This window comes from Rana temporaria, chromosome 1 (assembly GCF_905171775.1).
Source record: "Rana temporaria chromosome 1, aRanTem1.1, whole genome shotgun sequence".
Lineage (NCBI taxonomy): Eukaryota > Metazoa > Chordata > Amphibia > Anura > Ranidae > Rana > Rana temporaria.
The window spans coordinates 186501086-186513445 of record NC_053489.1 but is presented as its reverse complement, the minus strand read 5'-3'; the positions used below and the strand labels follow the sequence as shown (position 1 = coordinate 186513445).

Genomic DNA, 12360 nt, shown 5'->3' with positions numbered 1-12360 from the left:
GTACACTATGAGTAGAGGAGCCGTGTGTGATCTGGGTTGTACACTATGAGCTATGTGTGATCTATGTTGTACACTATGAGTAGAGGAGCCGTGTGTGATCTGGGTTGTACACTATGAGCTATGTGTGATCTATGTTGTACACTATGAGTAGAGGAGCCGTGTGTGATCTGTGTTGTACACTATGAGCTATGTGTGATCTATGTTGTACACTATGAGTAGAGGATCTGTGTGTGATCTATATTGTACACTATGAGTAGAGGAGCTGTGTGTGATCTATGTTGTACACTATGAGTAGAGGAGCTGTGTGTGATCTATGTTGTACACTATGAGTAGAGGAGCTGTGTGTGATCTATGTTGTACACTATGAGTAGAGGAGCTGTGTGTGATCTATGTTGTACACTATGAGTAGAGGAGCTGTGTGTTGTACACTATGAGTAGAAGAGCTGTGTGTTGTACACTGTGAGTAGAGGAGGGAGCAGAAAAGGGAGCGGGTCCCTTTAAGGAAAGCCCAGGCGGCAGGCAGGAGAAATGTGAAAGCTATTTGTTTGGTGTAAGCCTTGGCTGGATCGGTGCCATCAATCTCTTGCAGAATCACAGACACAGAAGGAGCCAAGCAAAGCACAATCACAAACTTGCTGCTCTCCGAAGCCGTGCAGAGCAGAGGGGAGCCGCACCAGACAGACATCTTCTCTAGACGGATCCTTCCTTCCCGGGGAGGAGAAGAGGGATCGCTGGATTTATAGAGCCGGGATCGGGGTGGATCTACAGTGTGTGTGTCCGGAGATCCCTGGGATCACACGGGGCTGGTCACAGCCATGATGGATCTGGAGGTAAGACTGCAGCTGACACCGAGATCCTATGGCTGTCGGATCATCGCCTTCATGTTTTTTTTTTTCTTCTGCTTTGCATCAGGAAATATGATGATGTGTGCGGCTCTCCGGGCGATCAGTGCACGACGGGGGAGGGGGAGGGGTGCCGGGCACACATCGGAGGACGGATCGGTGACAAGTCACGATTGGTGGAGTTGTGGCCGGATTTGGGGCCGCTCTCCCCTCTCTGTGATCTCTCCATTAGCCGGAAAAGTCTTGGCTGCTGCGCACATTACAACTTCTCCTCATGAGTGGCCTGCAGGCTCAAACCCTCCGATCATCATTATTATTATTATTATTCTTCCTGTAGAAGGGGCTGAGATCACTCAGGAGGAGAGGGTGTGCTGAGCACAGGGCAATGCGGCTCCAGGGGGGCACAGAGCTGCCAAGAAATAGCAACTTTGTCAGCTGGGTGACACAGCTTCCTTCTACACACAGCAATGACACCGGGCCTAGTGTACACACAGCCTGCCTCAACTTCACCACTACACCTCCCAGCATGCCACTGCAATGCTGAGACAGCACTTTACAGCTCACTCTCTTTCCACATACCTCCCACAAGGGACTTTCCTTCTCACTTGTCTCTTGTTCCTTCTCTGGGCTTGGTTCTCCCTAGTTCCCTCTTGGTTGGCCTTCTTGTTTTCCTCAGTTGTCCCTCATGCCTTTTCAGTTCTTGGGTTGTCCTTCACTCTAGGATTGTTCCTCACTCTAGGATTGTCCCTCATGCCTTTTCAGTTCTTGGGTTGTCCCTCACTCTAGGATTGTCCCTCACTCCTCAGTTGTCAATCATTCTGTCTTGGTTGCCCCTACTTCCCTCTTGGTTGGCCTTCTTGTTTTTCTCAGTTGTCCCTCGTGCCTTTTCAGTTCTTGGGTTGTCCCTCGCTCTTGAATTGTCCCTCACTCCTCAGTTGTCTATCATTCTTACTTGGTTGCCCCTTGTTCCTTCTTGGTTGGCCTTCTTTTCGTCTCAGTTGTCCCTCCATTTCTTCTCAGTTCTTGGTTGTCCCTTGCTCCTTCTCAGATTCTCAGTTGTCCAGCGTTCCTTCTCAGGTTTTCCCTCATTCCTTATTGGTTGGCCTTCTTTTCTTCTCAATTCTCTGTTGCCCCTCGCTCCTTCTCGGTTGTCCCTTGCTCGCTTCTTCTCCGTTGCCCCTCGTTCCTTTTCGGTTTTCCCTCGTACTTTCTTGGTTGGCCTTCTTTTCTTCTCAATTCTCGGTTGCCCCTGGCTCGCTCCTTCTCTGTTGCCCCTGGCTCGCTCCTTCTCTGTTGCCCCTGGCTGGCTCCTTCTCGGTTGCCCCCTGGCTGGCTCCTTCTCGGTTGCCCCCTGGCTGGCTCCTTCTCGGTTGCCCCCTGGCTGGCTCCTTCTCGGTTGCCCCCTGGCTGGCTCCTTCTCGGTTGCCCCCTGGCTGGCTCCTTCTCGGTTGCCCCCTGGCTGGCTCCTTCTCGGTTGCCCCCTGGCTGGCTCCTTCTCGGTTGCCCCCTGGCTGGCTCCTTCTCGGTTGCCCCCTGGCTGGCTCCTTCTTGGTTGCCCCCTGGCTGGCTCCTTCTCGGTTGCCCCCTGGCTGGCTCCTTCTCGGTTGCCCCCTGGCTGGCTCCTTTTCGGTTGTCCCTCATATTTTCTTGGTTGGCCTTCTTTTCTCCTTAATTCTCGGTTGCCCCTGGCTCGCTCCTTTTTGGTTGCCCCTCGTACTTTCTTGGTTGGCCTTCTTCTTTTCTTCTCAATTCTCGGTTGTCCCTCTCTTGCCCCTTCTCAGTTGCCCCTTGCTCCATCTGATTCTCAGTTGTTCATCCTTCTCAGTTGCTCTTATTTTGGCTTCGTTGCCTCCTTGTTCCTTCTCAGTTGTCCCTCATTCCTTCTGAGTTCTTGGTTGTCCCTATCTACTTCTCGGTTGTCCCTGTCCCCATCCTAGTTTCCCCTCGTTCCTTCTAAGTTGTACATCCCCCCCCCCCCCCATTAGGTCTCATTTATACTTTTATGATCAGGGCCATCATGCGATTCCTGTGGTTTCTTAGCCTGTACAAAGCAATAACAGGCTGACAGGAGTTAGGGATTTCCATTGCTGTTCCTATGTATCTCCACATCCAGCTGTTACCTGTGACTAGGGACAGATGACCAGTTCTGGATAAAACTAGGCCGAGCAGCCGCAACTGATTGCACACAAGTGTGCCGCAAGCCGCAGGAATCTGCTGACCACCAAACTCTCTAAATTATAGCTTTATTTTTTTTTTTGACAAGCGATTTTTAAAGAAAGTAATGATTAAAAAAAAAAGTACTTGTGGGTTTAACTAACCAATTTTTTTTTTTTTTGGGCATATTAATTTTGCAACTGGTGGAGGGGCAGGGGCATGTCCTTTGCCTATATCCATTGAGCTTTATGCTGCCCCATCTCAGGAAGTTGGGAGGTCTGATTGAAGGATCCTGGAACACAGATATATACTAATGACTGGTTCTAGCATTCCAATGGGTTTTCTCTTTGGTTTTTATTTGTGGTTGTTTAATAAAAATGTGAATTGCAGTCTAAATGTAGAAAAGTGGGATTTTATAATTGAGTTGGTCAGTGCTGAGAAACATTTTTTTGGTCTAGCGAAGGCCCCATTCCTCAACCTGTTATTATACTGTATGTGTTTAATTGTATTTATAGGACATTTCTAAATGCATATAAAAACATGACGCTTAACGTGATGTAAACCACACTTTGCGCTTACCTGCGATTATGTGCATTCAGTTTAGCTGTGTTTACAACATATAGAATATTTTTTGTGTCCTGGGGCAGATTAGCTACTCTAAATGCATATAAATGATGAAGAACTTGGTGTTAGAAAGCATAGTGTTTGTTTATACGTCCCAGATAATTTCTAATGCACTAAAATAACCAAAAGGCAGGAAGCTGGTGTGAATATAGCCTTAAGCTGGCCATACACGGAGCGTATTTTGGTCGGTTCCTGATAAATTGGAGGAAATTTGTTTGGCAAGTGGACCTGTCAGCACCACTCGACTTGTCAAGTTGTTTTTTTCCAGTTGACTTTTGTTGAAGTTGCTGGGTGGAAAATCTCAGCCACACAACAGCTGTATCCAATCAAAACAGGCACTGTTCTGGTATTCTGATGGAACGGTGTCAGTTGTCAGAATACAGTAACCAGTGTTCTGTCAAAATAGCCAACTTGTCAAACTCCACCTACTTAACTTCTGGTTTCTTTAAACCAGTGGTCTCCAAACTGCGGCCCTGGGGCCAGATGTGGCCCTTTGCGTGCCTCTATCCGGCCCTTTGGGGCACTATTCTATCCACAACTGACACCAATGATGGGGCACTATTCCTCCCACTGGCATCAAGGATGGGGTTCTATTCTTCCCACCGATATCAATAGGGCACTATTCCTTCCACTAAAACCAATGATGGGGCATTGTTTAATCCCATTGACCACAGTCCGGCCCCCATAAAATCTGAAGGACAGAAAGATTGGAGACCCCTGCTTTAAACCATCAGTAATTGCAGATTTTGACGAATTGCTGTTTGGACACAACACCGACAACTGAAATACAGTCCGGTGCACGATATTATGAGCGGAGACTGTTACTTTGCTCTGATACTAGCCAACAAAATGGCCGCACCCGAGGCGGCAACAACTTTTTGTCCTCCTTAGCCTAGTCAAAACGGCTAAATATTCCTGTACTGGACTGTATTCAGTTGTCAGTGCTGAATCCAAACAGCAATTCGTCAAAATCTCAAGAAACCGGAAGTTATGTGGTTGGAGTTTTTGGCAAGTTGGCTAATTTGACAGAACACCTGCACTGAAGATTCATCCATCCTCGCTGTTTAATATGGATGGTGGCGAATGGCCAGCTAAAGATTTAGGACTGTCATTGGAACTAGGAGACAGTTGGCCACTACGGGACTACTGCCAGCATGATTGGAGGGCTGCATCTCTTTACATGCAATGGGCACATGTCATGGTTCTGTGTATTGTATTCATATGGTTATGTAAAGGTCGTATTTCATAATTGTGTATAAACAAAGTGTATGTAATATATATATGCCACTGTTATGAATGCATGTAAAATATTCCTTTTTAATGATTTTGCTTTATGTGACCCTTAAACTACGGCATAAAGTATTTGGAGAATAGTTGTTTTCATGATTAATACTGTAATCCACATTTCTCAGTGAAAGCCCAAACACAACTGGGTATTAGGATTATCTTGTGTAAGGAATTTATGTTGGTTCACATTGTAACGTAAATGTACACTCAATGTAAGATAAAGGCATATTGGAGTTTGACTTTGACCTGCGTGACCCACGTACATCAAATCGTACATCTTATTTGTCTCCAGGCTTGTATTTTACCATGGCCAAACGTTCCGAATGCTTACAGCATTGATATCAAGTCAGCAGTCTTGTGATTGTGTACAAGGGCCCATAGGTGTGTGCCAGGTGTGCCTGGGCACACCCTAATCACCCTGGGTGGTGCAGAGTCCCCCTGATATTTCACCAAAGCCCCCTAATGGGGCTCCTAAAACAAAATGAGGAAAATAACGTCAAAAATTAAATAATAAAAACTACCGACACCGTCCACTAACCTACTGACGCCAATCTCTGCCCCAATGACACCGTCCACTGCTCTACTGACACGTGTGTGTGTGTGTATGTATGTATGTATATACACACGCACATATGTTTGAGCTTTGGAGTGCACACCCTAATGCAATAGGCTGCACACACCTATACAAGGGTCAACTTTTATGTCTGCTTTTTAACAATATATTAGCTAGGCAGATGAATTTTTCTGTTTATATGTGTTACTGAACTTGCATTTACTAGTGTATGGAATATCAAGTGTTAAAGACTGTCTCTTGTAGTGTGTGAAAACTACTGGAAGAACTATTTGTGATGGCGAGCTGTCCACACCGATGTCACTTCAAGTTGTTTGCTCAGCATTGAAGTTCCTGACGGATTACTACATAGAGGGGGTATGGATGTAAGGGACTAGAAAAAGTAGTATCTTTAAGGGCCTGTTTACACCTATGTGTACAGTTTTGGTGATTGCTGTGATTTGTTACCAATTCATTTTCAGCAGGCCCATCATGTGTCTACAGACCATAGGAATGTACCCGCCTCATTATCATTTGTGACCTAAAGGGCACCTCTTGATGGGATGAAGACTTTAATCACTTAAGGATCGAGCCTATTTTTGACACTTGTTGTTTAACACGTTTAAGCACTCAAGGACCACCGCACGACTATATACGTCGACAGAATGGCACGGCTGGGCACATGGACGTATATATACGTCTTCTTTAAGAGCCCAGCCATGAGTTGCAAGCTCGGTGGCGCTCTCGCGACCCGGTCCGAAGCTTCGCAGCCGCGAAACCTGGAAATTATGTACAACAATACGCATCGGCCTAAACTGAGGAAAACATTTTTTAATTTAATTTAAATTAATAGAGGTGGGGAAATCTTTCATTGGGGACACTAATTCTGGTGACCTGGAAGTCCCCAAGATATATATATATATATATATATATATATATATATATATATATATATATATATATATATATTTATATATATATATATATTTATTTATTTATTTATTTATTTATTTATTTATTTATTTATTTATTTATTTATTTATTTATTTATTTTAGATCAGTGTAGGCAACCTTATAGAGATGGAGATCTACTTGAACAACACTGATGACGTCAAAGATCGCCGGGTAGTTTCCTGTTGTCGGGCCCGGTTCACACCAGAATGCAGGGATCAGGAGTGCATTGCGCTCGGAATGCAGAGATTTGGGGGGTGAATAGTAGGTAATGTGAAGGGTGGTAACGGACACTGCTATAGGCTCATAGCAGTGTCCACTGTCCCCTTCACATTAACACTAAGGCCTCTTTCACCATTTAGGTCCGCCTGTCAGTTTTTTCGGCGGACAAGAACGGGTGCTCCATGTAAGTCTATGGAGCATCGGATGTTAGCGGTGATCATGTCTGCTGACATCCGATCTGATCCGCTAAAATCAGACGTATGACAATACGTTGCCACCTGTCCTATCGGATTGGTGAGACCTGATGAAAACGGACATGCTGTCCGTTTTCGTCCGATCTCCATAGACAAGCAGCGGCACTCGACAAGCCCCTCCCCGCTCAGTGAGCAGAGAGGGACCTGTCATCCGCCAGCTCAGCGGAGATCAATGGAGAGATCTTCCGCTGAGCTGGCAGACGCTGCTGACGGATCCGCCTTGTGGGACTGAGGCCTAACACACACACGTGTCCCCCCCCCCTCCTTCTCTCCCATAGCAGTGTCCACTGTCCCCTTCACATTACCCCCCCATCCACACCCACACAGTAGTGTCCTCTCCCCTCCCATTACAGCAGGTAGCATTACATTGCATCTTGCCTGTGCACATGAGACCGAGAAGCATCACAGTTCAGGGGGTGGGAGCAGGAACTGGCCGAGTGACTTTTCAAATTAACAAGTAGGTGATTGGTTGCAAGGTCCTAAGCAACCAATCACCTGCGGGTTAAGTAGAAAAGTTAACTCGGCCAGTTCCTCTGACCCCCCCCCTCACGTCTTTTGCTGTGCTCTGCTGCCTCTGGAGGAGGCAGGTGGGGAGGGAGGAAGGAGGACCGACGGCTCGGTAGAGGAGGCTGATTGCAAAGACCGGCAGCTAGCATAGCGGTAGGAGGTGGGTTCGGCGGCGCAGACCCGTTTTCGGTCTACCTATCACCTACCCGTGGGATTGACGAGTTGATGACCACTGTTTTAGATCATAAGCTCTTATGGACAGGGCCCTATTGCATTGGATTGTATTGTAAATGTACTGTTATTTTGTAAAGGGCTATACAAACTGTTGGCCCTATTTAAATTCTGTATTATTATAACTGTAATCTGGTTGCCATGGGTAACGCACTTTCTTTTGCACAAGGCCTAAACTGCGCTATTGGTTAATAGGCCCAAGCGTATGTTTGAATGCCACCACATGTGGTGTTATATTTCACTGATGAAAAAAAACGATATAGTTTTATTGAAATTACCATCTGTGTGAAACAAAATTGGAAATTTTCATAATAGATTTTCTTTAACCGCCGTAAGCCATGTCCTCCGTGATGCTGTCCCTGTTCGGGAACACAAGTGCTTTGTTAATTAACAGGTTAGATTTTTGATTACACAAGAGACACTCTGTACCCATTTCTGTTTTAATGGAATAAAGGCTTTGCCTTGCTGGGAATTCATCCAGTGTACAGATGAATCCTAACTCTTAGAGCAGCAAGGACAACTGCCAAAGATGCAACTGCCAAAGATGCTATCTCAGTAACCTGCATTGCAAAGATGAGCTGTCAGCATTTTTGTGGAAAAGTAATTTGACTTTTTCAGATCCTGCTTAAGGCTGCAGTTACCTTTGGTGTGAAAACGTCTGCCCACAGTGCCATGACAATAGAGAATGTCACGTTCCTCCATGTCACATGGTGACATACTGAAATCAGGTCAAATGGACCTTGTGCAGGAAGACATTGCTGAGCTGCTGCGTACAAAGAGGATGTATTTGGAAACTAGCGGGACTAGAGTCACACCCGGGTGTGTGTTCTATTTGGAGGTATCGCTATATATAAACGTTAAAGTGTCACTATATATATATATATATATATATATATATATATATATATATATATATATACAAAAGAATATTAATAAATGGTGTAATACTCACTTAATCACTATGGGATTCATTTTCTGTATTCTGCAAAACAAAACTGACCCTGCTGCTCTTTCTTCACCTCCTTTCCAAGTCCCCACTTCAACTAAAGATTTTGCAGTTGCACATTCTCAGTTTTCAGTGAGTGTCTATGCTGAGCATTTCCTCCCTATCACATTTGAGCAGCCCATGTGACTATAGAGTCACACATGTGGGCGTATACACAGTGAATGGCAGCCCACTCCCTCCTCCTCCATGCCCACTAACCAGCTAAACACAATGGGGGTGGGATATTGCATGTAGATTGATGGAGGCTTCTTATTCTAAGAAACGGTCAGGAGGGGCGTGACAGCCTGTGACTGGCAGAAATCCGCCCACACCATGTTATTTCCACAAAATAATAATAGATTTAATTTCAAACACTGTATATATTTGTATGACAATTTTATGGATTTTTTTTTTTTTTTTTTTTTATTCTGTATTCCAAAGGCTGTTTTTATTCATTTTGAACATCTCACCAGTAGCAAAGAAATAGAAGCTCATGCTTATGTTTTCCTGCAGACAGGCTGTATATTGATTATGTGATAGCTGTACAGTTGTGCTCATAGGTGTACATACCCTGGCAGAATTTGATTTCTTGGCCAGAGAATATGAATAACGCAAAAACATTGATTATAAATGGCTTCAGTGAGTAAAATAAATCAACTGTGTTTATTCTTTTTAAATCCTAATGACAACAGAAACTAGCCAAATGACCCTGATGAAAAGTTTACATACCCTGGAATGTTTGGCCTTGGTGCAGACACAAAATGTGGCACACACAGGTTAAAATGGCAATTAAAGGTTAATTTCCCACATTTGTGGCTTTTTATATCACAATTAGTGTCTGTGTATAAATAGTCAATGAATTTTTTAGCTCTCACATGGATGCACTAAGCAGGCTAGACACTGATCCATGAGGAGGTAGAAAAGAACAGTCAAAAGAGCTGCGTAACGAGGTAATGAAACTTTACAACAGGGATCCTCAAACTACGGCCCTACAGCTGTTGTAGAACTACACATCCCATGAGGCATTGTAACACACTGACATTCACAGACATGACTAGGCATGATGGGAAATGTAGTTCCTGAACACCTGGAGGGCCGTAGTTTGAAGACCCATGCTTTACAAGGATGGAAAAGGATATACATAGATATCCAAAGCCTTCTATCAATGATCGTTAACTTGTGATCTGACTGCCCTTTTCTGCTCATCCGCTATCCTTATTGTTAGTGTATTCTATGTGTTGTCAAAGTCAATTCCTCTTCTTCCAATGTGGCCTCGGAAGGTCAAAAGATTGGACAACCCTGCCTTAAAGAGGAGTTCCACCCAAATTTGAACTTCCGCTTATCCCACTCCTCACCCCCTTACATGCCACATTTGGCATGTAATTTTTTTGGGGGGGAGTGGGGGCTTCAGGAAGAGTGGGACTTCCTGTCCCACTTCCTCCTTCCTGTAGGCGACCAAGCTTAATCGCCTACAGGAAGGGGCTGCTGTAGGCGATCGCCTAGGACACATCACAGGTCCTAGGCGATCTCCTGGCCAATTACACGGCGCAGCGCCGGGCCGCGCCGCTCACGCATGCGCAGTGCCGCTCGCGCATGCGCAGTGGGTGCCTGGCCGTGAAGCCGAAAGCTGTCACGTCCGGGTGCCCACACTGAGAATGAAGACGCCGGCCGGGGAGGGGGGAGAGGAGCGGAGCCCCGGCCGGCGCGTCGCTGGAGCAGGTAAGTGTCTGTTTATTAAAAGCCAGCAGCTACACTTTTTGTAGCTGCTGACTTTTAATAAACATACAAATTGGCTGGAACTCCCCTTTAAACCAAGTTATTACTATACTCCTTTAATTTCCAATTAGTCTAGGGCAGCCTTTTACAAAATGGGAACCCTTGAATAATTTTTAGACCTCAGGGAACTTTTGCTTGACAGGTTACAATACTTTATAGTGTTGTAGATAGATATAACAAAAAATAAGGAATGTGCATCCTAGCTGTAGCTGTCACTCAAAGACTGATCCCTTTTTTTTTTTTTTTTTTGCCCCTTGCATTGGTGGTCAGTGGGAGGAAGAATTCTTCCTTCCTTACATTTATGGTAGTTTGGAAAACTACTACTCTAATGCCATGTACACACGATCGGTTTTTCCTATGAAAAAAGTCTGATGGACTTTTTTCATCGTAAAAATCGATTATGTGTGGGCCCCATCTGACTTTTTTCCATCCGTGTAAAAAAAATATAACATGAGATTCCGATCATCTGTGTGGAACTGTATCGGAGAAAAATCCATGCATGCTCAGAATCAAGTCGACGCATGCTCGGAAGCATTGAACTGAAGTCAGCTTCATCGGAATTCTGACAAAAAATTCCATCGGATTTTATTCCATCGGGAATACGATTGTGTGTACGCGGCATTAGAGATAGGTAAAATATGATTTTTGTCAGGTGTGAGAGAAAAGAAGAGGAGCGCCACTAGTCACCTGATTTACCCATTGATGTTGGCCTCAGAATTATGCAAGCAGTATCAAGCAAGAGGTCAATCCACTGCTTATTGTTCAAGGGACCCCTAGCAATTTCTGAAGCAATCCTGGTTGGTAAAGGCTGGTCTATGATTAACGACTTCAGCCCATTTTTACTTTCTGCTATAAATGTACCCAAATGTAAAAAAAATATAAAAATGTGTTCATCAATTTAGGCCAATATGTATTCTGCTACATATTTTTGGTAAATAGAAATGCCAATAAGCGTATATTAATTGGTTTGCGGAAAAGTTATCGTGTCTACAAACTATGGGATATTTTTATGGCATTTGTATTTATTTTTTTACTAGTAATGACGGCAATCAGCAATTTTTAGAGTGACTGCGACATTGTGGCAGACAAATCAGACACCTAACTGACACTTTTGATCATTTTTATTTGGGAACGAGTGACATTACAGTGATCAGTGCTAAAAATATACATTGACACTGGCAGGAAATGGGTTAACACCAGGGGCGATCAAAGAGATAACTGTGTCTCTAGGGGATGCTTTCTAACTGTGGGGGATGGACTCACTGGATCAACAGAGATATCCATGTTCCTGCTTAGCTGAAACACAAGATCACTCTGTTCATCCCTGACAGGACGGCAATCTGCCTTGTTTACATGGGCAGACCACCATACTGTCTCTCTGGGGAGAGATTGTGGGTGGTCAGCGGATCCGCCGATTGGCTCCCCCGCTGGCTATTGCATAAAAACAATGTACAGGTATGTTTCGTGCAATAGATCCGACCTACCGCAGTATATGTACTGTGGCCGGCCGGCAAGTGGTTAAAGAGGAGCTGCAGTCTGAGATCATAATTTGATATAACAAAATCTGATCCCTACCAAGTCGCTGCTTCTACTTGGGCCACAGTTCTGTGTGTTTTTTGCAATATTTACTTGCCACAAACAAAAAGAAAATCTTATGACTTTCTGGTTGTGGCCATTGTTGGTGTGGGCATGTGAAGCCGGCACTGATATACTTGTTCTCATGCAGCTGGCTACCCAGCATGCACCTCCTGTTCTCGCGGCTACACAGTGAAGACACTGTGCGCCTTGCATTGTTGATAGCAAGTTACCATAACAATGGCAGCATTGGCGGAAGTTAGTGCCTTGTTATGGTAACCTGGTATCAACAGGGAACCCCCCGGCAGGTTTGCGGCCTTCTGCAGGCCTCAGCTTCCTTCTGTGATCTGGCACCATCTTGTGGTGGTCGTTGACATTACAGGTTACATTACATTACAATTA

General features: G+C 44.8%; 1 protein-coding gene across 11 annotated transcripts in view; it reads left to right on the top strand.

Moving 5' to 3' along the window:
* Window positions 1-452: 452 nt before the first annotated feature.
* NCOR2 (nuclear receptor corepressor 2) overlaps window positions 453-12360 on the top strand; it is a 599120-nt gene continuing 587212 nt past the window's right edge. For 6 of the 11 annotated variants that reach the window (XM_040347349.1, XM_040347347.1, XM_040347353.1 and 3 more), the window contains exon 1: window positions 454-830. The gene's annotated coding sequence lies outside the window, so the exon portion shown is untranslated. Of the gene's footprint in view, window positions 831-12360 lie in introns of all 11 variants that reach the window. The other 5 variants (XM_040347359.1, XM_040347358.1, XM_040347356.1 and 2 more) reach the window with 2 other exon arrangements.